The sequence below is a fragment of the mitochondrial genome of Lactuca serriola (assembly GCF_051521515.1).
Source record: "Lactuca serriola mitochondrion, complete genome".
Classification (NCBI taxonomy): Eukaryota; Viridiplantae; Streptophyta; class Magnoliopsida; order Asterales; family Asteraceae; genus Lactuca; species Lactuca serriola.
The window spans coordinates 260,001-278,869 of NC_042378.1; the positions used below are offsets into that span (position 1 = coordinate 260,001).

General features: G+C 44.2%; 4 non-coding genes across 4 annotated transcripts, besides 2 other annotated features; all 4 read right to left on the reverse strand.

The window, feature by feature from the left end:
- On the reverse strand, positions 10,659–10,732 carry trnM-CAT. Its single transcript has one exon. It is a non-coding gene; the product is annotated as a tRNA-Met (tRNA).
- Positions 10,733–14,533: 3,801 nt separating this feature from the next.
- Positions 14,534–14,598: a dispersed repeat (first copy of repeat X-13).
- Positions 14,550–14,637: a dispersed repeat (second copy of repeat X-11).
- A 191-nt stretch (positions 14,638–14,828) lies between these two features.
- On the reverse strand, positions 14,829–14,902 carry trnM-CAT. The gene has a single exon. It is a non-coding gene; the product is annotated as a tRNA-Met (tRNA).
- Positions 14,903–17,964: 3,062 nt separating this feature from the next.
- trnW-CCA lies at positions 17,965–18,038 on the reverse strand. The gene has a single exon. It is a non-coding gene; the product is annotated as a tRNA-Trp (tRNA).
- Positions 18,039–18,188: 150 nt separating this feature from the next.
- On the reverse strand, positions 18,189–18,263 carry trnP-TGG. Its single transcript has one exon. It is a non-coding gene; the product is annotated as a tRNA-Pro (tRNA).
- Between the last annotated feature and the right edge of the window lie 606 nt (positions 18,264–18,869).

The window sequence follows — 18,869 nt, forward strand, 5'->3', positions numbered from 1 at the left end:
CCAAAGCAACACTTTCAGGATTAATTACAGGCCATGGTGATCTTCGATCTCCACCATTGGCTTGACCTGAGGCATCGGGGACTCACCACAACCTCATGCCCATCCAGAGCAGCACACGTTCCTTCCATCGTCTGATCTCCTCCTGAGACTTCTGAGCCTCCTAGGATACTGTCGTAAGCCGCAGCCACAGGATTAATATGTGGAAATGGCAAGTACACACTGTGCACCACGATCTTGACGTTGCGGATGACGTCCGGCACCTTAATCCTCACATAGTTCATCCTCATCGGCGCCGAGGTCAAACCTCCACCGGCACCAGAGGTTGTGATAAGCAGCGGTTTGCCTCGTTCCAATGTCGGCGGAGCAGTCCCCACCGGAAGCTTCTCCAGATCCGCGATCGACAAGAAATGGTTCGGCACAATGTGGAACCTGACGTTGCTGATATGATATAAGAGTGAGAACCGGAGAAGATCGAAAGGTCGTCAACGGCGAAGACCGTCATATTGTATTGTTAAGAGTCACAAGCTCGGCGTACTTCACCTTCATAGCGAGGGCTAGGATGCTGAAGCCATTGTTACGGAGCCGGAGCATGGCATCTCTGAGCATCAGGCGCATGATAGCGGGCTGCACCGAGCCGGAAGTCTGGATATGTTGACCAGAATGATGATCTGGATGGAACGGGAACGAGAGCGAGGTCATCCTCTCCACGTCGCAAGAAAACGTAGAGAGCGGAGAGATGAAACCTTGAAGGCCATGAATAACCACCATGCCGTTGTTGAAGAGATCGGGTTGCGTGATCTCCACCCCTCCGATAAAGACCTTAGCACTAGCAGTTGTGCTGGTCTTTCTATTGACCGAATCAGAGGTGAGGGTGATGCAACGGCCTGGACTCAAGGTCTCTCCTGCCTCTCGGGCGAGGGATGAGAGTAGTGTTATTTAGTTTGATGAGGGTAGCTGCCTATTGCAGGAGTTCCTGACCTGAATGGACACCAGCAAGCAGCTACTGAATGTAAACAAAGTAAAGGGGATGGAATCAACTCAATAGAATTAGGTATTGAATATGACTTCTGAAGTGACTAAACGAAGTTAAGGATTGATTCAATACCAAATCCCAGATCCCTATAGACAACTAATGGTAGGGGCCCCAACGCCCATCGTGAACTACGTTCATTGCTCGGGCAATGAAAAACCTTGTCTCTTTTGAAGGAAGACCTGTGCACTTTCCCTTTGGCGGGCCTATAATCGCGAGTGAATCCTTTGTGCCCAGAAACTACTACTTCACCTGATCGGCAACCCTGGGATTCCTAGTGAAAACTACACCTTCATCTCGATCAAAGGTGGGATCCCAGATCGCTTGAAGCTTCCTATTCGCCTTTCGGGGGGTCCCCCGTTGATAGATGGGGGCAATCATCTGCGCCAGTGTATAGTAAAAAAATAAATTGAAAATTATTACAGTAGCGAGGAGAGCTTATGGACAAAAAATGAGGATTCCGGCGGCTTTTGCCACTTATGATCAGTGTTCACAAGAGCGGGACGGTTCAATGTCTTACAATGTTCAAGCAGCATTCTTGTCGGAAGGATTTTTTAGGAGGCCCGGGCACCTTCCGAACATCCCTGAAGGATAGAACAACATGATGAAGAAGGCGGCGAAGGTATGGAGGAAAATTTTGAAAGAGAACAAGGAGATCCCTGAAAAGGGGGAGACAAGGAAGTAGTAGAAATGTTGAAGAGGGGACAACCCGCTCTTTACTTTTCAGGGAGGCTGCCCCTCCCTTCTTGCCTATCCTGGACCCCTTCGTGAGTCCTCCTGGTTTGGAAGCTTAGTGAGAGCTCTTACCTCATGGTAGCTCTGGGAGCTGCATGCTAGCGTTTATTGAGGGAGTTGGAAAGAGCATTTGCGGTTGAATCGGAATCGATTTCGGATGAATCCAAGGGGGTGCTTTACGCTAAGGAGAGGATACCGTCTTGTAGTTGCGGAGTTGTCTGGGATGAACGCTTTCCTTCTTTCCAAGGGTGCTCAAGGAGTCTATCAAGGCATAAATCGATATATGAAGCTGGGAACTTACCAATCATAACAAATAGCCTTAGGTTGCTTATTTCCTGAGAGTTTCAGTTTTTGTTCGGTTAGGCTATCTGGGGGAGGCAACTCTTCTAATAGTAATAGACACCGATGCTATTTTTCTACTACTATTAGATAATATTAGATTGACGAAATTCCTTGTTTACACGTGGCTAGGTCGCTGATTGAGAAGAACTACCGCTGAGATGTCTCAGATAGAGAGAGAGGGTTGGTCCCCGTCTTTCGTGTTTAAGATGCCTTAGGACTAGTAATGAAGCACAAAGCTAAAAAGGAAGTGGGAAAGCGCCCGACTGCGAAGCTGACAGAATTTTTTCAATCTACGAGTACGAGTAGCAAAGGGGGTACCCCAGGGGAATGTGAAATGTGGAATGAATCAGGAAGTCGCCCTTTTGTTAAAATTCCTTCTCCTCTCTTTCAGATTTCAGACCCTTGTCTTTGATTTCTGCCAAAAGATCTTTACTGTATATCCAATCTTGGATCTTGGACTGGCCGCATTCCCATTTATATTATCAAATATAGGTAAGGCCAACCCGCCCCTTCATCATTTCATTTTTTGTAACGAGAATATATATTGGTACGAAGCGCAAGTACTTAGCTTAGAGCCCTGAGCTCCTCGGATCGGAAGAAGACCAAACTGCGAAAGGAGAAGCCCTCTTCAGAACCCATACCCTAAGTCGATTCTTTTTCTTTTATTTATTCAGAATGAGCCGCTGACACTTGCTTGCGCATGAACATCATGAACATGCGGTAGACTTCTCGGAGGTGCCAGTAAGGCTAAGGCGGCTCTGGCTGCATTTGCCAAATCCGAGGGCTGAGGGGTGCCCACTGGTCTACAGCATATGATGCGGGTTATTGCCCATGCCTTTTTGTTTATAGAGATCGACTAGAAGAGAAAACCACTTATACTGCCTACTCTATTCCTAAAGGAAGAGAATTCATTCCCATTCCTTAGAACAATAAACAGCTTCCATTGAGTCTCTAAATGAAAATGAATGAGTCTCTGAAGCTACCCTCACTCAATGCGAAGAACTCTCCGCCCAAAGCTTTCCTTTCCCGGAGCGAGCCCTACCCGGAGCAGACAACTCTTGATCTTGACTGGCAACGGAATTCGCGGCACTCACTTTCCTGGGCCTTCGATCGATCTTTTGTGGGAGAAGTCTCTTAGTACGGGATAGAAGGGGCAGCTGCTGTGGGAGTAAGCATAAACAAGCAGTAAGCCAACCACCGATCTATCTCAATGCCATCGGCAAGCTGCTACCTCGGGGCTATTATCCCGGGTTGTTCTAAGACTGAGACAGAGAATAATGAATTCGAATATGCTATAATAAGAACACTTATTAAATCCGGATCTATTTTAAACAAGGTGACACCTTTCCGGCAACTACTCCCGGGCAAACTGCAACTACCTTCGAATAGGTTCTTTCTCTAAAGTCAGGGTTCGCATAATCTGATAAAGAAGGAAGGGGATTTATTCTCTTACTCACCGGGTTAGGGTTTTCTCTCTTGTCGAAATGCTAGTTTCATATTAGACTTTCAAGCTGCGGCTACCCGGGTTTTCTTTATATAGCTATCCCGCAACTAATCCTAAAACAGCTTCTGCAGATATAGGATAAATAGAAGATAGAGTGAAAGAAGTCTTTATCTCTGTACCATCCCTCTACAGACTGACTTGAGATAAAGAAGAAAGAGAAAGACTTTCTGCGACAACTCCTATTACTACTGGGGTAGCTCCCGAACCTTCTTAAACTTCTTCCCCGGATTTCTTCGAGACTTCAACTTCACTTCTCAATCGTCTAAAAGAAAAGGTGGTCTGTTCCTGGTAAAGGTATTTTTCTATTCACTGGACACCCACTGAAACGACCTCTATAGTTTAGGGCTCAAACGGCGGCTCTGTCCTACCTTACTTCTCAACCAAACCAGATTAAGCAAAGCACGCAAAGACGTCCACTGTCTATTCATGTTATTCTTTTTATCCTCGAGCGGCGGTGGGGCCTATTGATTCGGGGGCATCAAAGACAGATCTTATGGCGAGATCGAGGAAGTGTGGTGTGGTGGGCGAAGCGCTAGTGCCCTATATATAAGGCGCTTGCCTCTCTTGTTTGAACTACTTGATAATTAGACTTTCGCGGAGATGCCTGGTATAGATACCTTCTTACTACATTCTCAGACGGACTTTTTTTCTAATTGTTTTGAATTCACTTGACAGAGATGCCAGGGCAAGCTCACTTGGAGTGATAGACCTTGTTTTCCCGCTTTAACTAGGAATAAAGAGGCATGGCATCTATTGAACCTGGAGACTGAACTAGGTATGATTAACTTTCCCCTACTGCGACTACAGCTACAACGACATTTTCTATTGGATAAACTGCGGCTACTGCCGAAGAAACTTCCGTACCTTATTGTGAGAGTTCCGATGATTTGGCTGAGGTGAGCTAACGAATTCCTAGTTGAAACTTCACTTGACACAGTCTTCGTTCACATAGTAGAAGAGGTAGAGGGATTGCTTCTTGACTGAAAGTCTTATATCCGAACAACTAGGTTGAGCTTGAAAGCTTAAGGTGAACCATAGTTAAGGGAATCTATCTTTACTTACTTCCCGGCAAAGAAAAGGAGAAAGAGGTGCCCTATCTGCAGGTGCTTCACCCGATGACTTAAGGCGTCTTGGCCCAGGCCTTATCCTATTTATTTGGCATTCAACTTCAAAGCTAAGTGGTAAAGGCACGGAATCCGATATCCGATAAACTAGGCCACTTCTCTTACGATCACTGATGACTCAACCGCGAAGAATGAAAGAGTTGGGCACTCGACCGCGCTGTGTCTCTCTCTTGTTGCGGATGACTATACTTCCACTGCCAGACAAAACTAGTAATAAAGATATGGAATCCGCTTTTCCCATAACTGCTTGACTCCCGGGCATCACTTGAAGTTTAAGCATAAGGACTTGGGCCTTACCTGAACACAAGCACTCGTACGATTGATTCAATCAATAGGAGCTATCCTGTGCCTACTTCTTGCCTACTATATAGTGGCCCCTACGGATACGCCTGCCCCAAAGACTTCCACAGCACCAATTCCGACTACTTCTGCGTCTGCCACGTCTCTAACGAATTAGCTCTCGAGCTTTCAATGCTAGAGCCATTCCCGCGGGAGAAGAACTTACTATAATAGGGAATCTAGCTTGAAAGACTTGATCGGTAGTGCCAGTCATTCCCTACCTTGCTTGTTCAACTTCTCCTATATTGATTCATATAGCAGAGGGAAACTAGTAGGGATATAAAAGCAATCAAATAAGGCATTCTCCGCTGGAGAAGAACAGACTAGGTTTTCTTTCTCTAAACAGATAGAGTTCCGGGATAAAATTAAGCCTAAGCCTGAGTTCAAGAACCTTGCGACTAAAGAATAGTTTCATAAAATGCCTTTTGGCACTCACTCTCTATCATGTTCACTATCCCTGATAATAGATATACTAGGTATTATCCCCTAAGTCGCCGGGGGCTAGGTCCCCACCTGTTGTTCCTATGACATAAGCTACCTTACCTGATTCTGACATTCGACTTGAAAGGAAAGCATAAGGAGCCTCAGCATCTTTTCCCTACGTGACAGAAAGAGATAATTTCGTAGTTAAGGCACTTCCCGATCTAGTAGCTATTTCTGCTGCTCCATTCACGGAAGCATTTTATACGGCCTCTCATGAGACAAGAAAGCAGAAGCTTCTAGAGCCGTATCCTAACCTGATTCAGAAACAGAACGTGACGGAGGCCTAGTTGTTGATGAGTGAGCCCCATCCGATGAATGTGTGGACTTGGACGCTGGGTTCAGAGGCGAGAGCGATAAAGAAGGCATTCCATGTCCCCTTCCTTGTTCAAGTTCCGATTACTTGACTTCTAATCAATCTAGTCCAGACTGCCCCGGCATTCGGTTCATATATCTAAGAAGGAGATTTCTTATCTACTATACTGCTACGACTGCCACAAAGAAAGCTTCAGCAGCTACATCACCAGTTTCAAATGCACTGGAGCTCTTTACCTCTCGGCTTTACAATATGGATTTGCCAACATGAGCGCCACCAGAGACAGATTGAGCTCACTCTTTTCCCACCGATGACAGACTTGTTCAAGCACTATAGACATCCGATGCCAGACTTGTCTTCGACGCGGGCAGGGTTGCTTTCTAGACAGACGAGTATGCTCTTTCTCTTCTTGCTATTGATGGGGCATCTTCAACTGGCGTATCCAATAGTGCCGCGCAAGACTTGACCGCGTTAGGGGCTTCTTCCTCCGCCTTTAGTGCGACTCCCTAACCTTATTTTCCGGATTCAACTGGAGCTCGAGACCTTCTTTTCCCATCAAAAGGTATAGATGAGGAATCTATCGAGTGTGCCACTAGTGGTCAATATCCATCAACTAGAAAATCGATCTTTATAGGTGGGACACCAAAAACGAAAACAGAAAAAGCTGTCGAAACAGAATAAAAAAGAGACTCCTCAATGGGCGGAGACTCAGCCTCAGGAAATTCTGTTAGTGAGAGACGACCTGGCAACCTTGCTATGTGATTACCGCCTTTAGAAAGCAATTAAGACAGAATGGAATGAATGACTGAACGAGCAGCCGGGCATGGGCATGGGAAAGAAGTTCCCTTATATAATGGAATCATTGAACTAGGCTAGGAAGAAAGATCAATCAATTCTATATGCGCTTTTGCCATCCGATCCGATGACCCCCTTGATGCCCTTTATGTTCTCTCTCTTGCCATAGAGTAAGTGTGCCGTTACGGGCCCCTATCTAGGTGCTTTGTCTCCGACTCACCGGAAAAAGAAGAAAGAAGGTTTAGCGACTCCGCCCTAGACTCCTATTGGCTAGTGAGCTAGTTCCCCTTATCTAGAAAGTCAATATCCCGGATAATGGATCCTATAAGAAAGAGGGGATTGTTGCAACTACAGAAACAACCGTACCAGAGAAATAGAGACAACTACTAAAGCAGAAACGGGCGTAGCCCCGGGGTCTAGTTAAAGAGCCTCCTCGCCTTACCTTGTTGATATTGGAAATAGTCGAGAATAAGCCCTTGTCATGCTTCCCTATGAGTTGGGCATCGATAGAACTTGAAGAGAAAGAAGAAGCAGAAAAAAAAGCCATATAAAAAGGGGCATCATCCGATCCAGAACTTGTTGTTGATGAGTGAGCTGCCTTGCCCGAGGACCCTTACCTTTATGGTGAACGATCCCAGCCAGGCCAGATAAGAATGTGCCCTCTCCTTGTTTCCATGATAGTCTAGATCCGGTTTAGCGCTTGATAGTTACACTTTTTTTTGTTGGCATCCGATGACGTCGACACGCTGGGCTGGGTGAAAAAAGATATTCCGAGAAAGTAGGTTTAATACAATAATATCGTAGTATAAAGAGTGATGCATCAACAGGTCAGACAGACCGACCTTCCTCCTGCCCACTGGCCTTCTTCTGGCTTACGAAACTTGCTAGTGAAACTATAGCTATCCGGGAATCCGCAACTAGAACTACAAAGCAAAGGGATTACTTGTCCCCAACAAAAGGTGCAAAGCTTGGTTGGGCCAGTTCCTGCTTAAACTCCAAACCCCATAGCCCTTCCTGTTATGGCACGCCCTCTATTGCCAGGACGAGACTGAAACTGCCATATGCACGGGCGAAGAAAAGCCTATATCTGGGTCTGCGTCAACAAGTTATGATTCCTTTACTGAAGAATTCAAGCTCTTCAACATGGGTTTAGTTCATACATTATGAAAGCTTTCCTATTCAAGACCTACTACCAATTCCTTTGAAGCTACTACCACTACCGAAGCTTGCTTCTTTTGGTTACCGGTTGGGGGTTTGAAACCAGAGAAAGAAGATCCGGTTGGGTATACCATCTCGATACAGAGTGAAATTAATTACCAGCTTTCATACCAAGGAGTCTTTTCCCGTATAACTTCCTTACTCTTTCAGTATTCATACGCACCTGCATCCGCAGCTAATTCTTAAAAGTAGTTGCTTAGTTATTTTATACGCACGAGGCTCGAGGTTGAGTTCTACACCGATCCCTTCACATTTGAATGAGCGGCTCTTTATGCTTTAGTAAGAAGGATTAGTCTCGCCCTGAGGCGTACCCCGCTTGAAGAATGCTCTTTGAGGGTTTTAAGAATAGCAATTCTAGGGGAAACTAATTCATTGATGGAGCCGAAGCCCTAGTTTCTTGATGATAGGAATTGCCGTTTTCTTCTTTCAATCCCACCGTATCTGCTGAGCCTATCGGAGTTGCCTATGTGAGGTTCCTTCCGATCTCTGGACTCTTTCTAATAAAAAGTGTCAAAAAAACGAAAGCTAGCAAAGTTTTATTCTTAGTCTCTTCTACTCAACTGCTTCTAATCCGGTTGTGGCATCCGATCCGGTCTTGCAGCAGGGGTTTTCTTGGCCCTTTTGCTTTAGCTTTCCCTTTGCCTGGGTATGAATCCCATCTCTCAATTGAGTTTTCTTTCCTGCTCTTACTAGTCGTTTTTTTTTTAAACCTCCTCTTCAATGCTTTCTTTAAAATGAAAAAGGGGGATAAGACAACTTTATTCCCCTACTGAAGGAACCGTTGGAAGGTCTGGTGCGCTAAGCGCGCGTGGTGCCAGTAGTAATGGTTCTGGCGCCATGTACCACCAGATCAAAAATCCAATCATAGCGAACAAAGCGAATGTATCTTCTGCTAGTACAAGTGTTTCCTCTAGTCGGAAGCTCTTAATTCGTGATGCCTCTTCTTTCTAGGCTATCGGCAAGACAAAGTAGCCTCTCGGGCGAGGGACTTATTTCCTTGCTTTGCTTGCATCCCTTGTTGGAACTAAAGAAAATCGCTGATCTCCTTTTGGTGCACATTCCGTGAGAATAAAATCCTGGATTTGGAGGCCCCCCGACGCTTCACAAAAGTCATCTAGTATAGCTTTCACAGTACCCGCTTGTTCCATGTCTGCTTCAGCAAATAAGATGAAGTCATCAGCAAAAAACAGATGGGATATGGCCGTACCTTTTTTATGCAGCCTAAAAGGTAGCCAACTACCCAGATCAACCTCACTTTGTATCAGATGACCCAACCGCTCAACAGCCAGTACAAAGAGGTATGGTGATAACGGGTCCCCTTGTCTGACACCACGTGAAGGAACAAAATCATTAGCTCTAAGACCATTCCACAAGAGATTCATCCGCGGGGAGGAAATACATTCACGAATGACAGATTGTATGTGTTCAGGGAGCTGCAACTCCTTCAAGCAATGGAAGATCAAACTCCATTTGGTGCGATCATAAGCTTTTTCTCAATAAATCTTCATGGCCATGTACCCTCTCTTCCCTTTAGATGTTTTCATGGAGTGAATGATCTCCTGCGCAAAAAGAATATTATCTGTACTCCCTAACAAAGCTGCATTGATTCGGAGCTATAACGAGGGGCATAATGCTCTTCAACCTGTTAGTAATGATTTTGCCTTATAGATGACGTTGCAAAGACTGATGGAAAATCTCTGATGGTCGGAGCCTTAGGAATAAGAACAATTTGCGTGGCATTTACCTGTCTTACAACACTAGGATCAAGAAAGACGGATTTCACCATGGTTCCACTGGCTTTGAAAAAAAGGATTCAATCGGGGCTTTGAGAAAAGAGCTTGCTTGATTTCCCCTCCCAACGCCAACTAACAAGTGCTGATCAATAGAGGGATAGGTGCATCCAAAAGAGAAGTTCACATCCCGATCGCTTTCATCCGTGTAAAGAGTCTCGAATCACTTTGTACCCATCTCCATGATTTCCTTGGCATCATATGACCATTCCCCATTATCAAGCTTTATAGCTTCAATCCTATTTCTCTTCCGTCTTGCACTAGCTAAAGAGTGGAAATACCGGGTATTACGATCTCCATGTTTATACCAATTGCAACGAGAATTATAAACCCACATTACTTCTTCCTGAGCCAGCAATCCCTCCAATTAAAGCCAGAGATCATTTCTCAGTCTGTCAATTTCAGGGTAGTAAGCGCCAGCTGCAAGCTTTCGGTTAATGCCATCCAATCTTCGGTACAAAATTTCCTTCTTCTATTTCATATTTCCAAACACTTCCTTATTCCATCTAGTCACACGGTCTCTGAATCCATCAACAGCTTCATTCCAACCTTGTTCCCCTCTCCAGGCCGCTTTGACAAAATCCGGGAAGTCCTTATGCAACACCCAAGGGAGTGGTTACGTGAAGTAAGTCCCCCCTTATTCCCGACATGCTATGGTGCCCGGGGGCTGTCTCGCGAAGATCTTCGATCCGAACCTTCGCATCTACTCTCTCTTAGAGTATGAACCACGCCTTCCCCTCGCTACTGCTAAATCTCGCTATCGCAAGAATATAGCGATCGAAGAGCGATGGCTCGGCTGCATCGCGTATTACACCGTATTGCCCGAAGGGGGCATGCTGCAAGAGCGTAGGTTAGTGATAAGCTTAGGAGGCGTGCCCGAAGGGCAGCGGCAGCAGTGTGGTTACAGATGCCGTCGCTAGATTGAGATCTGCAGGCTGGTGGGTACTTTGACTGAGGTGAAGAGAAGCCACCGGAGGTGAAAAGGTAGGCTTAGTAGGGCTCGAACCTACAATATCACCGTTATGAGCGGTACGTTTCAACCAATTAAACTATAAGCCCCTACGGATCTCTACATGCAATTCGCTCACTTCGGGAAGAGCGAACGGAAAGAGGAGGCCTTTGCTCTATCTGCTTCTTCCTCTCCCCAGGAATTAACAATTGGAAAAAGAAAAAGATTCTATATCTATTTTTTGTTTATAGATAGATATAGAATTGAATATATTATTATATAGAATAATATCTAGAAAAATGAAGTGAAGCAAGCGGCCCTTTCGCGACTCAAACTGCCGGTACGCTTTCCGGCTCGCAACCGATCAAACGGGCGGAGGCTCTCTATTTGCTTGCAATGCCGGCTCTTCGCCTTTAGTTAGAAGTAGAAGTAGAGGGCGCCGTTTGCCCCACACTTCAGAAAAAGTAAAAAAGTATGGATGAAGTAAGAAAAAGTACATAAGGAATGATAAAGAAAAACTTGGTTACGGGAACCGAAGGTTAGGCCAACTACTTTAGTATAGCTACACCTAAAAAAGTGTATTCCTACCCTTTCCCCTTTCTGTCAATGTTGCCAATTCCCAGAAGACTAATGTACCCTCGTGTATACAGTTGTCCAACTACTTTCTTCCTCCGACTTCTTTAGCCACTTCCGGCTTCCCCACTTCCGCATCTGTCGTATTCGGGAGAGCTTGCTTCGTGGCGGAGCATTTAGCAATGCTAGCAGCCTGGTGAGGGCTGGCTGTCTGGGGACATTTTAAGGTAGGGCCTGCTGGGCTTGCTTCTCATGAGATTGGGTAAGGGAATCGGAAATGGGCTCATAAACCGGGCGGGCTTTTGGGCACACGGAAAAGGGGAAGTGGATGGAGGGTGCTTCTCAGCTAGAGTTGGGGGTGGGGTCGCTATAGTGGCTAGGGTGAGTCTTCCTACACGGCTGGACGCCCGGCTCTAGACGAGAGGGGGTTACCACCACATCCTCTCCCGATAGACTCGAAGCTCTTCATAGTCAGGCGTGGTATAAAATCTTCTCTCAAAAAGAGACAGACCAGAGATGACAGAGGAAGGTATTCGGTTCAAAAAAGATACGGCAGTCAGAACAGCTTCAGTCCAAAATTGACTAAGGACAGAAGCAAGCTACAAGCATTAGCAACCGCTTTCGTTTAATCTTTTGTAAAAAAAAAAAAATAAGCAGCGAAGAAAACAAGACAGTAAGTTGTTGCGCTAACTCGCTAGCTCAGTAGCTTCAGTCTTCTACTACTAGTCTAATTGGTAATTAAATTATGCTTCAGTCTCTTATTCATTCGTATCAGAAGCTTGGGGATCATGCTCTCATGCTATCGGTCCCATCCAACACTTTTCACACTCGATGCCCATAACAAACCTCTATGCGGGGAGTTGCTCCTGCCAAACAAGAAGGAAAAAGCGAAATCAACTGCACTTTACTTTTTCGGATAGGTTTTCCTCTAGAACTCTACCGGATGCTTGTACCGATCGTGCGAAAGTACCAAGCTAATATTGATAGGTCGCTAAGGAGAAACCCCTCAAAACCCCAACAAAGCGGACCAAAGGCCAAATCGGGATAGAAGTTCCAACTAGTAATCATCTCATTTCCTATCGGCATTGTCAGAAGCTCAGTTCCTTTTCATCACAGGACAAGATCCGAGCAGAATCAGAGGACAATCGAACAGCTACAAGCTAAGATGAAGAGTCTAAGTGACGAGCCTTTTAATGCCGGGTTAAGGCAAGGGAAGCGAGAACATTCAAGCGGAGAGAGATTGTTCCCAGCATGGATTCTTTGCCAGCAGTTCCCCTCGAGCTAGCCTAAGAGCTAAGGAGAGGACTTACTTTGTTTTCTTTCCTACGCAAGTCTGGTTCTGTCTCGGGTAGTTCGAGTAGTAGTAGCGAGCCTGTATATACATATATTCTATTTCATCAGGATAAACACCCGGCTGAAGCCTTGTTGCTTGCTTGTCTAGCTCTGCTGCTCGTGAAGAGCTAGATCCATAACATTCACACCTGGCTACTCGCTCTGTTGCGGATTTAGTTTCAGGGTTCGTTTTGACTGATTCTTTAGTTGAAGCAACTGATGCCCTAACTTAACCCGCCTTACCTTTGGTGCTTTCTATTTCTATAAGTAGTACTTGATCCCGGAAAAAGGTTAAAGGGATAGGCTTGATGCCAGATCCACTTTTAGGGTTGACTCAGCAGTTGAAGAAGGTTGTAATTTGACTAGCTGTTCTCTCTTTCCTGTGCTCGCTAACTTTTTCATCCGTGATAATTGACTAAACTCTGTCAGGTGCTATCTACGAACACCAAATCGGGTATCTTGAGCTTGAGAAGGACAGCATCCGATCGGGAGACAGACCCTTCAGCGGCCTATCTTCTTAATTCAGCTTCCGCGACTGGTGAATCGAAAAAGCCTAGTTATTTATCTTCGGAGACAGTATCCGATTTAGCATTTAGTGGCAAAACCCCCTCCCGGGCGATCTTCTTATACGGACTTTCTATCCCGTAAATAATATATGACTTCTCGGCAAAGACCTACTCCAGATAGGTTGAGGAGGCATAAGTCAATGATGATGGCATCGAATGCCTCTTTGAAAGGAAAGAAAAAGCTCTTGTCGCTATTATTGAATCAATAGTTAACCCAAACACAGAGTAGGCTGCTTGAAAAAAAGCTCTAAGCCTTTCGCTCTTCCCTTCCCAACCCCACTTTTTTCTTAACTACCTTATTCATGAACCTTTTACCCTTAAACAACGGGAGTTATGTCCTATCCCCCACGGTTATGCCCGATTTAAATTGAGGAGAATGATTGGACTTAACCCTTTATACAGGCTTGCTTCTTTTCCGGTCCGGGCTAGTTCGCAAAACCTAGACTCCCATGGCTCGCTTGGAAAACGTTCGTACGTTGCTAACCTCTTATTCTCCTCCTACCCTTGAACTCTTCTTGAATCGAGGAGTTAAAGCTCAGCTAGGGCTGTTCCTCTCTCCGATGGATGAGCGGAGAATAGCATTCTGATATGATTTCTTAAGAAAACCTCAGTGGGGCGTGCCCCAACCATAACCCAAGCGGGCCCAATGAGAAGAGACCCGCCCTCCCACTCTCTCTCATTTATTCAGCGAAAAAAACTACATAACGGGGGCCCTTCCGTTCAGAGGTAGCGAATCTACTTTTTTATGTTTTCGGGGGGGATCTCTTGCATGACCAAGTACAAAGTAGAATAGACTTGTATAGAAAATAGTAATTCTCATTCTTTCCAATTCCAATAGGAAATATTATATCGGAGTCTTTTGGAACAACTTGCGGATTTTCCTTGTTCGTTTAAAGCGGAAAGCATCCTTTGGAGATCTTCCAAGGAAGACTCCCGATCTTTTTGTCGTCCTTGAAAGAATTTCTCTCGAATGACTTTTGTCAATTCCCATTCATCGTTGGGATAAAGGGATTTCATTTTGGCGATGATTTCATTTTTGAATTCAAAGTGTCGAATAGCTATATCCCTTAATTGGGCTTGTTGCTCTGCGTTGAACTCCTTTAGTGGCTTTAGAATGGAGTCTGCCCTAATTACGTCTTGAAGTTCTGCCTTAGGAAGTCGATTTATTAGAGAAGCCATTTCGTTGTCCTGAAGTTCAACGTTGATAAATTTATTGTTTGGAATTTGAATCCGTTGTTCATACACTATTTTTGGCAGTTCATTTAGATTAGGAAGAGACTCCCCCCTTTCTAGGGGCGTTCCTGGTGGGCCTAAGCGCAATTCCAGATCTGGATTGTCAGCGCATTGCGCTATTTGCACGACCCCTGTGAAATACATATAGAAACAAACAATACACGTAGAAATGGAAAAAGTTTTCTCAATCTTAGGTACCCATGAATCCCTACACTTATTATAGTGGAAATGCCATAAAGCGCGAACCAAGATCCGTGAGACGAAAACCAAAATAAGAATGAGGAAGAAAAAGATATCGTGATGTAAGTCTAAATAGAACACTAGAAAATTTTTAAATCGATAACAACATTTATAGAGCTTTTGCTCTATGATAATAATGAAAAGACCCAGAAATAACGAATAATGAAACAATTCATATAGTTCAAGAAAGAGTCGTCTCATTTCAAAATTTATGTTTTGTTATTTCCATCATCTCTTACTGTGGTAAGAGGATGATTCACAAGAAAGGTGGCAGGATTCGAACCTACACTCTTCAGGTCATGAGCCTGATGAGTTGACCAATTCCTCTACCCCGCTTCTTTTTTATTAGAAAAGTTAAACTTGCATGTGTTAAGCATATAGTTTAAGTAGCATGATTTCCCTTATTAGCGCTTTTATACTACCTATAAGCTTCAACCTTCCCTTCTCTTACTTAGATGGAGGAGAAAATAAGCAAGACTTTCAACGCGGCTTTTCTTTATTTCTTTTCTTAATTAAGAAATTTCTAGTTAGACTTTGTTTCCTGCAACCAAGCTTTTCCTTTCCGAAATCGAGAAAGAGCACTCCTAAAAGCAACCGTTCTCTTATTCTATTATACGAGACCCTCGCCATGGGTGATACGATTCCAAGAGACAAAAGCATATTCGATTAGCTACTTAGGATGAACCACACGGAGGCGATCTCGAACATCAAAAAGAGATATATAGAATTGAAAAAAGACAGAAGACCTTCCTAAGATAGATGGAGAACTCACCCTCTCTCCTATAAATCTTGTTTACACGAGCTTTAGTAAGCCTATCCTGTAACATCCTATCGCCTGCCTGCCACTACGCTTGCTGCCAAGCCATCTCCGACTCCTTGAACGAGGGGATGAAAGAGCATGAACTAATCTCTAAACCGATGGACTTCTCTGATAAATGAGATTGGTTAGCTGCTCCCTCACAATATCGGTTCATTGACCGGAATAGAAGGCATCGAAATCTTCGAACACCCAATCCCCGAGGTTCCCCCCAAACCGATTCCTCTGGAATCGAATATTTGCATTTGATCCGACTTCGATCGGAGAAAGCCTCTGGAATTGGAACAGATGTGGTTCGCCCGTCACCCGGTTGCTTATTGATCCCTCGGGTAGAGGGGGGGTAAGGCAAATGTCACTCTATCGATACAACGTATTGAGCGACCGCGATGAAGAGGGAGATGCTCCTTTACTTGACTGGAAATGACGGGTCGACAACTCCGAATCACAAGCTATTGACAACTAACTAAACTACTCCGGATGAGGGGTGAAATACGCCGCCTTCCTTAAAGTATACGCGCTTTCTCACTAAATTAAAATTAGGGAAGTTAAGGATTTAATACCCCCACCCAGAAAGACGTGTTTTCCATTTTTTAAATAAGGCATGTAAGCCTCTTTGTCCCTCCCGGTTCGGCAGCAGAAGCATTCTCAGCTCCCGAAGAAGATGAAGCTACTGAGATAGGAATTAGGAGCTGCTTTTCCGGCCGATAAAGCTATTGAGAAAGCCAACAATTCTATCCGTTTATTCCGAATATCTTAGATCGAACATCACAAGCCTTATCACCAGAATTCACAACTCACTCCCGACCGATAAGAGGCGCCTCCGTCCAACCTCGATAGTATTGAATGCTCCTTCCATCCAAGCATGAGAGTTGCATTTTATGGTCAGAACTAAATCCCGGGATGGTGAATTAGACTCAGCCTATGCTGGCCTTATACATCCGGGAATCTTCTTAAATAAGAGGGCCACGGCCGTGGCGTTGGGCAGAAAGCCGATGATTTCGGCGAGGCCCTTCCCTTTAACCCGAACAGCCAGATTAATTACAGGTCATCCCCTACCTCCGAATCCTTTGACGGACACCAGAGAAGTTAGTTCTTCGCCTATCACATTGGTCGACTTGAACTTCCCTCTAGTCCTAGAATCACTACCTCTTTAAACCTCTGATGATAAAGTCGTAGGTGAAAGCGGGCCTTTCACCCATACTCATTCAAAAATGGGGGAGCTTACTTATCCATTTCGAGATAGTTGCTACCTATATGTTCGGATTCATTTACTACAAGAAAGCCACTATTCCAAGCGTAGGTCGAGATTGAAAGGCAAGAAGGAGTGTTCAAGCTGTAGATGGTTCCCAGTTATGCTTGTTTCCTCTCTTCCATTGCTTCACTTCAGAATCATAAGGAGACTAGGTTATTCTCATTCCTGCTTCAGTCCATCAATGCAGGCGGTTAGACTCTTGCTATAGATTAGGGCCTCTATCGTGCTATTCTAGACATAGGTAGGCGACAAAGACAAGGGATCTCTCTCGCTATGGATGGTTGCTGCTTGCGAGAAGCGTCTCTTCCGCTTTTTCCTTTCAAAAATTGAAATAAAGAAAGAATTTTTCCACTGGTATTCTACGCTCGATCTCTACTCCCCGAGAGCTCACTCACAATCTATGGCTCACTTAGGGCTAGAAAGAGAGGCTTCTTCATACAAAGCCAACCGGGAACCTTATTTCGACAGATCAAACTAGCTAGGATCGAGGATTCACGCCTTCCCTTCCGCTTACACCATTTCTTTGTGAATGAAGTTAGACGACACAGTTATTATTACTATGACTTAAAAAAAAAAAAGAGTTGCCATATCTCGGTAATGGGGTCTGTTGATTCGTAATCGTGGGATGAGTAGATGTAACAGATGATGTTTTTTTTTTTTATACCTCTGTCACTCTATCTTTGTTAGTGCCTTATATTAATAACTGATGAATCAAAAACAAACTGTCAATTGGTATTTTTTATTATCCTCGTATCTGGAAACTTAGGTAAGTTTTTTAAAAGAGTTCTAGTTATTATAACTATATAAAAACGTATCTCATTTAGCTCCTTCATGCCTATTATAATAGAACTACTTATTTCTATTTTGGTGGCTTCAACTATAACCCCAGCTCTCTTTATTGGTCTGAGGAAGACTTATTAGAAATTCATTGAATGAACAATTTTCAAAAAGAAATCTTTCTGTGAGATTCCAGGTATTCTAGAGTTCCTTCCCGCGTCAATTGCCAATTCTTGGTCATTGAGGTTCATGGGCGATTCGGATGTTTATTTAGGTTTGGAACCCTATATTTTTTCCCCTTTCAAATAAATAGAAATGATTGAAGTTTTTCTATTTTTAATCGTGTTAGGTCTAATTCCTATTACTTTTTGGCTGGATTATTCGTAACTGCATATTTACAAGACAGACGCGGCGATCAGTTGGACCTTTGATTCATTAACATCTCTTTTTTATTGACTTCCTCCTTTTTTTGATCCGCGGGAGGTTCAATTAAGGTTGCTGTTCAAATGAGTGAAGTTCTTGAATTCTAATTAGACCTAACAAGAACAGAATCACGCTCTGTAGGATTTGAACCTACGACATCAGGTTTTGGAGACCCACGTTCTACCGAACTGAACTAAGAACGCTTTTTTATCACAGTAGATACGACTAAAAAGAAAAGGCTTCTTTTTGTACCCCCAATACTAAACATGCATATAGTCTCAGAAAATGAAAATTATGTATGTCCGAATCGATCTCAATGGATCCCTCGTGACTGCCCAGAGGAGAAGAATAGGTAGGGATGACAGGATTGGAACCCGTGATATTTTTTACCCAAAAAAAAAGGCGCTACCAAGCTGCGCTACATCCCTTTCAATTGGTCTACAGTGTCATTGTAGAGAATCCCTGCCCTGTTTTCCACATCGGCAATGCACCTCCATCGATATTCAATTTCTCTTGCCATTTCTTCTTTTTTGTCTTTATTGATTTAGATACTCATCATCATCCCGCCGATCCCACCAACGCTTTCTTACTTATCTTATGAGCAGGGTTCTAAATAATCAGCCCTTTGAATGAATTGAATAAGCAAGGCTTTCCCGATAGAAAGATTTGCATGTGACAGAGATCCCAATTCCGTGTATCCGGTTAAGCAAGCCCCGCCGCCAGCTTCCACCCAGAAAAAAAAAGTGAGCGCCTAGCGCGAAAGGTTGCTTTACTAAGTAATATAACGTTAGCGCTTTAGTTTGTTTGATTGCTCGTTAGTTTCGTTTTCAATAAGGGGCGGGAAGAAGCGAGCCTAGAGTAGCAGCGCAGCCTCTTACTTTTTCAGGCCCCTTTTCTATTCTATTAGTAAAGCGCTAGCGCCCTTATAGAGTCAGGATATTCTGCTATCAATGAAACCGAAAGAAAGAAAAAAACCAGTGCCTTTCGTATAGATCGAGACTTGTAGCTTGATTCTTTACTCATTCCATACTGGG